We start from the raw sequence: 12,484 nt of genomic DNA, 5'->3' as shown, positions 1-12,484 counted from the left end.
CTCTAGGAATGTACATATACCACCACTATATTTCTGTTTGATATGCCGTCAAGATTGCACTAAACGTTCATGCGCTCTGGCATTATGATGAGGATGTAGATGCGGTGACGAACTCAGTCGATGCCCCGCCGTGGTGGTCTAGTAGCTGAGGTACTCGGCTGCTCAACCGCAGGTCGCGGGATCGAATCCCGGCTGCGGCGGCTGCATTTCCGATGAAGGCGGAAATGTTGTACGCGCGTATGCTCAGATTTGGGTGCACGTTAAAGAACCCCAGGTGGTGGAAATTTCGGGAGCCCTCCACTACGGCATCTCTCATAATCATATGGTGGTTTTGGGACGTTAAACCCCACAAATCAATCAAACTCAGTCAAGGTGAAGAAACACAGAGAGGGTTCGGGAGCCATGCGGTTTCTTTGTGTGAACTAAGAAGTCGTTGTAATGAAGTTTTTAATAAATAGAGCGTTGAGAGCACGCCTTGTGGGGGATAGCAACGCTCTTAATAAAAATGACGAGGCTGTTTTCTTTTGGCCTGACTGTATAAAGATAACACACAAAAATAGACACACAACAAGGATGTTATCTAGGAACACAATGAAGTGCAAGACGGCGAAAACCTCGAAAAGCAACGCACAAGCTGAGTCCTACCATAAGAGCGTGTCGCCGGTGAATGCAGGAAGTTTATGTGGGGCTCATTTACATAGAGAAAGTGTAACGCGAGATTGTCGGGAGCACAGAGATTCAGCGAAAAGCAGAGCTACGTTCAGATGTAGGCATGGCGGATAACGTAGGTGCCGAAGACAGGGCCTACGAAGCCAGGCAGCCTTCTACTCGGACGCGCGGACCATAGTCCTTAGCTAAGCCCTCAGGCTTACGTTCAATGAGGGACCTGGTGGCTGCGGTAGCTTCCCGTAGGCTCCGCGGACTGTCGAAGCTTGAGGTCAAGCGAAGAAGGCCACTCCAACTCTTTACCTCTACCAGGCTCTCGAGTCAGACCAACGCGACCGTGATGCTGGCGAACCGCCTTCCTTTTGCTTCCACCTGCACGACCACAACCTTGCCAACTGCACGGCACACCACCCTCTTCACCTGGTCTCGTGTCTGCACGCCGCTCTTCTTGTTCTTCCACGCTTGCCAAGCTAACCACGATGGCACATTCTTTTTTAGTGCCAGTGTCCTCATTGTTTGACCATCACCATGGCACACACATTGGAGGACTGAGGAGCTTTCGCACGCATATCCCATCACACCTGTATAGGTCCCGAGTCATCTCTGTGTTTTAGGGACCTCGTATGAATCCTGAAACGTGTTTTTCGCCTCGACTTAGTGACCGCATCTAAGATTTCATTTAATTCTTCAACAAACGTTTTGGATAGAAGGTGGGCTTGTGATACTAAAAAGTTTCGGTATGATGTCTGTGCGCCTTCTACCTACTCTCTATATTGAAAAAAATCGACAGCTAAGAGTAAGCTTTCGGAAATCAGTAGCCTCATTTTCCTCGCTGCGGCAAAGTTTTGTTTTTAAAAATGCTGCCGCGAAAATTGACCTTCACAGTCAATGAGAAAGTTAGCGTCGTCTAGGATTCCAACACTGCGTAGCTTTTTTTGTTCGTGGACGCAAAAACGTTGACAACCCGTAAGTGACAGCATCACTAGAGAAGATATTCTGACTAGGGCGACTTCTTTCGCATCTCACACAGTAATCCAAAGACACGAAATGCGATAGCCAATAGCCAAATACATTAGGCATCTGGCAAAGATACGAAATGCAATGAAATCGGCGAGATGCGAAGACATCCCTATCGCAAAAGCCAGTGGCGCTGGCCCAGTGCCATAACTGATTAACTGATTACTGGACCAGTGTAGCGCTGACACTAGGACACTTTCACGCTGCACGAGACACGGTGGCGCTGTACACTGGGACACCCATTATTGGCAGAAATTCGGCTTTTAAACTGTTTTTAAAAATTTGGTCAAGCGCTTATCGTAAATAAGGCTGAAACAGGCGCGCAGCGAAAAAAAGCGTAAACAAAAAAATGAAAAAAGTGGAGGGCCAGAATTCAATTCACTACCTGAAAACATCACACGTACATCCTGAGCCTGACCGCTACCCACTACACCACACCTGAAACACGATAATGAAAGAATTTTTCTTAATCTATAATTGCTTCAGATCACCAATATTTTGATTTTGTCGTTACATACGCAGTGTGTCCTCTCTTCGTGCCAGCGCCAAACTAACAGGTGATTGTTAGCTTATTTTTAGCTGGTTGCCTTGAATCACATTCATCGGGCATGTTTTACCGCAAAGTTTGCTAGCGTATAGCTGCGAATGTGTTACGGCAATTCGGTGTCTCACTATGTGGTTGTTCCTACCTTTGTAGAAAACAGCGTTCATCTGAGCTGCTCACTGAACACTGTAGATTTTAGTCCCTCGATAGTTTGAAAGTATTTTCTCTTCTCCTCGTTTACTTTCTTTCCGCGTGCGACAACCCCAACAGTCCACTCTAGCCGAAACGACCATTAGGCTTGAGGCCGTACTTCGTGTGCAACGGTCGCTGTGAAGATCATAGATATTCAGGTATAAAGAGTTTATTAACAATTAAAATGTAGTTTAGAACATAACTAACCCATGAGTGGTTATATTTTTACCTTCGACTACACAAATCAGAGGCTAAAAACACCGAGATTCGGCATTGCAGTGGATAAATGCTGCAAGGGATGTGCGGCTTTTTGCGGTACGAGCTGGAACGACACACTGTTAGAGTATGTTAGTCTTCATGGTCAGACAGATACTAGTGTCATGCTGTGTTGCAAATTATCAGTTCTATTGATGCCGTTTATAAGTGTTTTGAAGAAACTCCATCAAACTTCAAGGAAAGCGCACCCGCGCCAGGAGGGCATCGGCGGGTGGGCGGGAGCCTTTTTTCCCAAAATTCTAGCATGCCCCTTCCCCCTTTTTTCCCAAGAGCAAGCATAGTCAAAACACGACGCGTAAAGTCTGTGCCTCCCTGCCCCTGGCAGGAACACCAGTGTTGTTGGTTCCCTTTTCCCAAGCAAATCCTGGCGGCGCCCCTGACGTGTGCCCTCGACATTCGATTGCTTCAGCGTAATTGCACATACATCGATTGTCTAACTAAAACTAAAGCTATATATGTGTAGCGCGTAGATGGGAATACTATCTTGTTCAGTAAGTTTTACGCTTGACATCTCGCGATTGAATATGATGTCTCACAGAATGTGCGTCGATCGCACCTAGTTTCTCCTAATGTGCCAGTAATGTTCTCAGTGTAAGGTAGAGACTGTACAGCGTGACCAGTGCTTCCCAGCGTGCTTTGAGACACTGGGATATGCTGTACTGTGTGGTACAGTGCGTTTCAGCGCACTGGGAAGCACTGGCGATGCTGTAGAGTGTGTCCCACTGCCTCCCAGCGCACTATAGGACATTGGGACACTCTGTACTGCATTTCTAGTGTCACTCAGCGTGTTGAAATGCACTGGGAAACAATGGAAACACCGTCTTTTGTCGATAGGAATAGGCAACGGACAAAGGTACAATAGGCAGAAGGCATTAGAAAATTCATGCAATAGCTCTGCTGTGGAGCATTGTCTCCTTCATATATATATATATATATATATATATATATATATATATATATATATATATATATATATATATATATATATATATATATATATATATATATATATATATATATATAAAGGGCACTTGTTGAATCGTATGGCACACACAACCCTGTCGCTTATCCAAGCAAAAAAGTATTTGAAATCTTCACAAGACTTGTACTCGATTTGAACAGCTTTGAACTTAACAACCAGTACTATCTTCAAATCAGCGGTACGGCAATGGGTACAAGAATGGCCCCAAACTACGCTAACATATTCATGCACCACATAGAGTCCAAATTTCTTTCATCTTGTAATATCAAACCATTACTCTATAAACGGTACCTAGATGATATATTCATAATTTGGACACATTCGGAAAACGAGCTCCTCAAATTCATACAGGCATTCAACAAGGTACACCCCAGCATTTATTTTACACACACCTACTCTAACACTGAAATAAACTTTCTTGATGTACTAATTCGAGTTGACGATGGTGCGTTGGTAACTAACGTATACAGAAAACCTACAGACAGGCAACAATACCTGCACTTCAAAAGCTGCCACCCGCGACATTGCAAGACCAGCATTCCCTATTCCCAAGCACACAGATTTCGACGAATCTGCTCCCGCACCGAGGACTTCCACAAAGACAGCACACATATGCGCGAAGTACTCCTTAATCAAGAATACCCACCAGCTATCATCGATGACGCCACCAAAAAAGCTGAAAATCTGGACCGCCAGATTCTTCTCAACCACCAGAGAAACGCCGGCCAACACCGCAACAAAAACTTGCTATTAACTTTCACGAGCAACCCACCGAACATAAACAAGGTCCTCAGAAATTACTTTAACATATTGGAACAGAGCGTGCGACTATCCAAAATTTTCACTTCTCCTCCGTGTGTTGTATACAGAAGGGCGAAAAATATAAAGGATCATTTAATAAATTCAAAGATAGGTGTGAAACCTCAAATTGGGTGTCACCCTTGCGGAAAAAGCAGATGCAGGGTATGCAAACACATGCAGACAACGACAGTGGCGAAAAGCACCCACTCGGATTTTAAGCACAGGATAAGAGGTGCACTAGACTGTGACTCAGACAACGTCATATACCTCCTGGAATGTGGGGTATGTAACAAGCAATACGTGGGCCAGACAGACACTCCGTTTAGAATTAGCTTCAACAACCATCGGGCACATGTACGATCTCTGCCAGGCCTTCCACTTTCAAAACACTGCACATTAAAAGACCACAGCTTTGATGACATCAAGGTTACACTACTAGAAAACAACTTTCGAACAATCAGAGAACGGGAACAACGGGAATATTATTTTATCTACAAATTTAACACGATAAAATACGGAATAAATGAACACCCAGGCACTCTGTCTGCGTTACGACCACTAAAAGACGCAAACGCTTCTCTCTAATCAGTCCGGTTTCATTACAACAATAATATTACCCGCTAACAAAGCTTTTGGCCTATGCATCGGACAACATAGAAATGATTTGCCTCATCAAGCACAGCCGAAACGCACAGATAAGTGGTCCCGGACGTCGTACGGTCCCCCCAACCTTCTTTTTTTTTCTCTCTTCTTTAAGTTGCAACGCACATTCTGTTCCTTCACTGACAAGGAGCTGACAGCTAGGTGGTTTCGTTAACTTTTTCGTGCATGCGCGCATGTCTTCCCAGTGAGCTGCAACTGTGTGGTGACTGTCTCGGATGTCGTACAGTCTCCCCCCTCCCCCCCCCCCTGTTTTTTTCTCCTTCTTTATTTTTTAACGCACATTCTGTTCCTTCACTGACAAGGAGCCAATGCATATAATGAATATCGATGGCGGTGCCTCATTCACCGGCTTTTTCGCTCCTCCCGACGCCACCAGCATCCACTTAAAGCGCTTCAGCCCTCCCCATTAACTTGTCATACACTTCAAAGAGAAACGAGCCGCCAGCGGACTACACGAAAAGGTGAAATACAAAAACGGCGGCTCCCTGCCCACTTGGGGAAGTGTGGGTGCGGGGGAGGTATTGTTGACAATGATGACATTCCTCATCTACCTCTGCCCTACTCTGTTGAAATGCTGCCCCTTTCTAATTACGCCGTGTCGGTCTTGCTTCTTCTCCTAGATTTTCTATATATTATTTAATGTTTGTCCTCCCGTTTCGCTGTTTCTTCTTTTTTCTCTCTCTCTCAATTGACCCCTCCCCTCCTGTCTCGACAGGATATAAAAAGGCACGGAACATGTGTAAATAGTATTATGCCTTGAAAAAGACAGGGTTCCTGTGGAAACGTCGGCACAATAAACAGTTGTTATGTGAAAGCGCATCTATTTTCATATATGTAAATATATATATATATATATATAAATATACATATATATATATATATATATATATATATGTATATATATATATATATATATATATATATATATATTGTGGGCATTTAGTATACCAATCCTCTTCATCTGTACATTATCATCATTATCATCTGTGGCTCATGCATCCTCATCGTTGTCACGTAGCATCATCATCTTGGTTCGTTCATCTCAGCTGTCGGCTGCCGGTTCTTTGGGCCTAATAAAGGTCTTCCAAACCAAGACTTCTTACGTGGTGGAGCGTGCTGTTGGATCCCCCGTCATCCTCTCGACCACTCTACCCCCTGGAGCTACGTTCAGGTCGCCGCTTGGGCCAGGTGTCCGGAAATATGTCGCACCAAGAAGAGGTCGGTGCTGCAGCCGTTCCCACTCCACCACCGCGTAGCGCGCCTTTTCACGTCATTAGCTGCCTCTAGCGTGAGCCCCATCCCTTCGCTGGTATGCGCGGGGAAGATGTGGAGGAATGGCTGGATGATTTCGAACGTGTCGGAGCTGCTAACCGGTGGGATAACACCTACAAACTCGCTTACGTGTCATTCTACCTCACGGGTGTCGCAAAGACGTGGTTCCTCAACCACTTCATCGACATCCCCGACTGGTCAGCCTTCAAAGATCAGCTTCGCTATGTCTTTGGTACACCGGCTGTTCGTTCAGCTCTCGCAAAGAAGGCTCTCGCGACTCGGAAACAGCACATCGGGGAGTCGTATACTTCCTACATCGAGGATGTCCTTTCACTTTGCCGCCGGGTTGACGCCCCAATGACAGAGTCAGACAAGGTACGCCAGCTTCTGAAGGGGATTGGACCCGTCGCATTCAATGCCCTTGCAATCCAGAATCCGGCTACCGTTGCTGACGTTGCGACAACCTGTCAGCGCCTCGAAGAACTTGAGTCGATGCGCCTACAACCGGACAGTGACGCGGCCCGTATTACGGTAGATCCAAACCTACGAGACACAATAAGGGTGATAATACGCGAAGAATTAGAATCAATGGGATTCACACTACCTTCAGTGTCTCCCATTCAGTCTTCTTCAACGTCATTCCGGGATGTTATCAGGAAGGAGCTCACGTCCATGACCCATATGGCCCACCTGCAGCCCACTGTCGCTCGTACTCTCCCATCGTTCTCGCATGCCGTCGCCGCACCATCAGGCACCGTCAGCTCGACGTCGCCACCACGAACGTACGCGTCAGTTGCTGCCGCACCTCCCAGAAGCTTTCCCACGAGCTTTCCATTACCACCGCCTGAGCCATCATCTGTCCCTCTCACTGCTCTCTCTCCCGGTGCATCTAACACAAGCTACTACCCTCCTTATCGATCGACTCGCCCTACGTGCTATTATTGCGGCTATCGTGGTCACATTTCACGCTTTTGCCGCAAGCGCCAGCAAGATGAGCGCCGAGGGTACGACATTGGCGAACGAGACCATACCGCAGGAGCCTCGTACCAGGGCCGTCGTTATTCGTCACCGCCGCGTCGGTCTCCATCTCCGCCAGCATCCGGTGAACTGCGCAGTAGTTATCGATCAACCAGACGCCGTTCACCATCGCCCTACCGTCGCTCCTCTTCTCCTCTTCAGCCTGCTTCCCTCGCTTCTGATCGGCGTCCGGAATACTAAGCGATGCAGTTTTTGGAGGACAAACTGCATTCCAACACAGTTCTCCAATTCCTCCAGCGCGCCCTTACAATATGATTGCAGTCTCAGTTGAGGGAGTGGACGTTGATGCTTTGGTGGACACTGGGGCTGGGTTTTCTATTATTCGTGCTGATTTGTGTACCCGTCTTCGAAAAGTCACGACGCCTTATGATGGACCAACACTGGTTACAGCCCAGGGAACAATGATTCACCCTTTCGCTCTCTGTACGGCCCGTGTGCTTATCGACGACATTCTTCATCACATACAATTCCCTGTGCTATCTCCGTGCTCCCATGCACTCATTTTAGGCTGGGACTTTTTTTCGTCTGCTTCCGCGGCGATTTGTTGTGCACAACGTGTCGTCCATCTTACTGACATAGACCACTTGCTTTTTGACGAAACCTACAGGCCACTTCGACTCATCGCTGCTGTAGACATCGAGTAACCCCCGAACGAACATCAGTTAGTGACAGTTTTGTCCAACGACGTCGACTCTGGTGACATTTTGGTCACTCTATCGCCCCGTTGCCTTAATAAAGGCATAGCTCTCGCATTAGGTGTGGCTCGCTTCAACAATGGATCAGCTGTCCTCGCTGCTACGAACACCACACCAGATAAAATTTTACTGCCGCGGGGCACTACAGTCGCCTGCGTTGCCGATCTGGAGCCTGTTTGCGTCGTGTCTCTTACCCCTGTGTCCTCTAAAGGCCGTCCTGGAGATCATGCTGCTTCCTCGGCCTTTACAGCAGCCATCAACCAGGACTTGACAGACTCGCAGAAGCAGCAGCTGCTTGATTTGTTGCAAAAACATGCAAACTCTTTTGACGTTCATTCATCCAGCCTGGGTCAGACAACTGCTACAGCACATCGTATTCAGACCGACGGAACATCCATTGTGCATCGTCGTCCATACCGCGTCTCTCTAGCCGAACGAAAAATCATTGAGGAAAACGTAGACGATATGCTGAAACGGGAGATAATCCGACCCTCAACCAGTCCTTGGTCGTCTCCAGTGGTTCTGGTGCGTAAAAAAGACGGTTCCGTACGATTTTGCGTCGATTACCGAGCACTCAATAAGATCACTAGGAAGGACGTATACCGCATGCCACGTATCGACGACGCCCTCGATTCCTTACAAGGTGCTGAATTCTTTTCAAGCCTCGAATTGCGTGCCGGCTATTGGAAAATCCCCATGCACGAAGATTACAAAGAAAAAACTGCGCTTGCAACCCCGGACAGCCTATACGAATTCAATGTTATGCCGTTTGGTCTATGCAATGCGCCCGCAACTTTTGAGCGCTTGATTGACACCGTGCTGCGTGGCTTGAAATGGAAGACTTGCCTATGTTACCTCAATGACATTGTTGTCTTTTCATCGACGTTTCCTCAACATCTGCAACGCTTGGACGAGGTCCTGACTTGCCTTGCGGGCGCTGGTCTTCAAATTAACACCAAGAAGTGCCATTTCGCCAGCAGATCTATCAAGGTCCTCGGTCATGTTGTGAGCGAGGAAGGAATTCGTCCAGACCCTGAGAAAAGTGCTGCGGTGCTTCTCTTCCCTCGCCCTGACAAGCCGAAAGATTTGCGAAGTTTCCTTGGTCTCGCCTCTTACTTTCGGCGATTCATACAAAACTTTGCCTCCATAGCCGCACCACTCCATAAGCTACTTGCTTCTGGTACGCCCTTTCAGTGGTCTCAGGAATGTGAATCGGCTTTCGACAGGTTGAAGAGTGCGCTCACAACCGATCCTGTACTTTCTCATTTTCACGATGGTGCACCGACCTTCCTCCATACAGACGCTAGCGGCCACGGTTTAGGAGCCGTGCTCGTCCAGCGCGACAACTCTTTGCGAGAGCGAGTCGTTGCGTACGCCAGCCGCGTCCTCTCCGCAGCCGAGAGGATCTACACGATCACCGAGAAGGAGTGCCTCGCATCGTATTGGTCAGTGCAGAAATTTTGTCCCTATCTTCACGGCCGCCATTTCACCATTGTGACCGACCACCATGCTTTATGTTGGCTTTCGACACTCAGCAACTTGTCGGGACGCCTCGGCCGCTGGATTCTACGCCTACAAGAGTTTGATTTTGACATCGTATACAAGTGTGGCAGAAAGCATAGCGATGCCGATGCTTTCTCTCGCTGCCCACTACCAGCGGCTCCCCTCAGCGTTTCCGCAATCACTTTGCACAACACACCCTTGGAGTCCACGTCTACGGCGGTTTCCTCTCTCGCCTCTATGGACCAGCTGCCTTCGGACGACACGCACGATTTTTCTTCTCGACAGCTGGCTGACCCATACCGTCGACGTATTATAGGCTACCTCACTGGCAGTTCCCGTCCACCTAATGCGAGGCTCCGTCGCCAACTCTCGCAGTTTAAGCTGGACAACTCGGTACTGTACCGCAAAATTTACCATCCTGACGGTCAGCGCTGGGTTCCCGTTCTACCCCGATCGCTTCGATCTGAAGTCCTCAGAGCACTTCATTACCATCCAACGACTGGTCACCTTGGTTATCACAAAACCTACGATCGCTTTCGAAGTCGGTTTTATTGGCCAGGTATTACCACTAGTGTAGCTCGGTACGTTGGGTCCTGCACTACCTGCCAATGTAGAAAACTACCCACATCTGCTCCAACCGGTACACTACAGCCTCTTCTGTGCCCAGCCACGCCATTCGAAGTTGTAGGCATCGAACTTTATGGCCCCCTTCCAGTCAGTGCTGCTGGAAACCGATGGATAGTAACAGCCGTTGACCATTTGACGCGCTACGCCGAGACAGTATCCGTCACTACAGGTTCAGCTTCTGAAATTGCCGATTTCATCCTCCGAGCCATTATACTGCGTCATGGTGCTCCACGTGTATTGCTCAGTGACCGTGGAAGGGCCTTCCTTTCACAACTAGTGAACGAACTTCTTTGCGCCTCTGGCACAACTCACAAGACTGCCTCTAGTTATCATCCCCAAACTAACGGCCTCACTGAGCGATTCCACCGCACTCTTGCTGACATGATCGCCGCCTACATTCAACCAGACCACAAGAACTGGGATGTAGTCCTACCATTCGTAACTTTCGCCTACAATACGGCTATTCAGCGGACAACCGGCTACTCCCCATTTTACCTAGTTTATGGACGCTCCCCTACTTCTCTCCTCGACGTCTCTTTCTTTACCTGCCTTGTGGATTCATCTCCATCCTCTCCAGAGGATTACGTTTTACGGCTCGCAGAGAGCCGCCAACGTGCTCGTATAAACACTGAAGCCCGACAGCAAGACAGAAAGCTGGTTTATGATGAATCGCATCGCGCTGTATCCTTTCAACCTGGAGACGAAGTGCTCCTTTTGACGCCTATTCGCACACCTGGTTTGTGCGACAAATTCCAGCCACGGTTTATCGGGCCGTACACAGTTCCTGAAGAAACTTCACCAGTAAATTATCGCGTGACGCCCCTTGTAGTTCCAGCTGATCACCGTTATTGAACTACAGAGGTCGTCCATGTCTTCCGTATGAAGCCCTTCATGCGACGTTCTTTGTCCCCTTGACTTCCGCGGCCAGGCTGGCCGCTTTCACGTGGGGGGAATTAGTGTGGGCATTTAGTATACCAATTCTCTTCATCTGTACATTATCATCATTATCATCTGTGGCTCATGCATCATCATCGTTGTCACGTAGCATCATCATCTTGGTTCGTTCATCTCAGCTGTCGGCTGCCGGTTCTTCGGGCCTAATAAAGGTCTTCCAAACCAAGACTTCATAATATATATATATATATATATATATATATATATATATATATATATATATATATATATATATATATATAGGAGAGCTGAAGTATTATCACACTGGACTGGATGTAAGAGATTCCGCAAGCAGACGACGAAATTTTTGGAAATAAGTCTGTAGCCCATTTAGTAGTTTAATGTGTGGCATTTTGCTCTTCCAACTTCAAGCCCCGGGTGTTATTTTGAGCAAACGCGGAGAATTTGAATTCATTTTGACGTTTAAACAATTCACCTATACCTAACTTATGCAGGTTCAACTCAATATGTCTTCCCTCACAAACCAAACCGTGGTTTCACGTCTGAAACCCAGCAAATCAACACATGGCGGGTTTTCAAAGATGAGTTTGAATATTACAATATATTCTTCCCTGCCTGCGTAATCACTTTTATATTGTGGCAGACATCTCAACTTGACTTGATACAAATATACGGAAAATAATTAGGTGGTAGTTTAAGAAAACAGCACAGGGAGATTAGGTAGTAGTTAAACTTCATAATTAGTCCCCACAAGTAGTTCAGTTGAATGGGAGTATCGAATTCCTCCTTGCAAAGGGGCCATTGTCGCCATGGGACTTCCAAAAACCTGATGCTAGTGCTAATTTTGCCGGTGAAACCCAATCTTCAAAATGAAAAAGTGCCATCGCCACACTCTCCGTGACGTCAGTAATTGGAAAGAGCCTATCCCTAATGATGCATTAGTTTCATTGGTTTACAGGCTGTGCTTGCAACGCATGATTAACAAGTGCAGAAGTAACACTACTACCTTCGTTGTCGTGAGAAGTGACATTATTTTGGTCGTCTGGTGGTGGCGCTCTTTTATGTTCTGGTTTAAGCCTGGTCCCTGACTTAGACCAAATTTTGTTACTTCTCGAAAATACCTTTTTGGAAGGGGGATACTGATAGGGGTTCTCTGGGACTATATAAGGTTTCTTTCGCCCCTCTAGAAGCCACTTCTGTGAAAGTTCAAAGCAGCAACTTGCTGTTTGAAGGAGCCATTGACACTGCCCCAAATAACTCCACCAGATGTCGGAAATGCTTGACAAATTTAAA

At 47.2% G+C, this 12,484-nt stretch overlaps 1 protein-coding gene across 1 annotated transcript in view; it reads left to right on the top strand.

Annotated features, from left to right (window-relative positions):
• Positions 1–12,484, top strand: part of LOC119173706 (glutamate receptor ionotropic, kainate 3-like) — a 142,811-nt gene that overhangs the window by 70,017 nt on the left and 60,310 nt on the right. The window lies entirely within an intron of this gene.

This window comes from Rhipicephalus microplus, chromosome 5 (assembly GCF_043290135.1).
Source record: "Rhipicephalus microplus isolate Deutch F79 chromosome 5, USDA_Rmic, whole genome shotgun sequence".
NCBI lineage: Eukaryota > Metazoa > Arthropoda > Arachnida > Ixodida > Ixodidae > Rhipicephalus > Rhipicephalus microplus.
The sequence above is the reverse complement of the archived record's forward strand: the minus strand, read 5'-3'. Positions and strand labels throughout refer to the sequence as shown.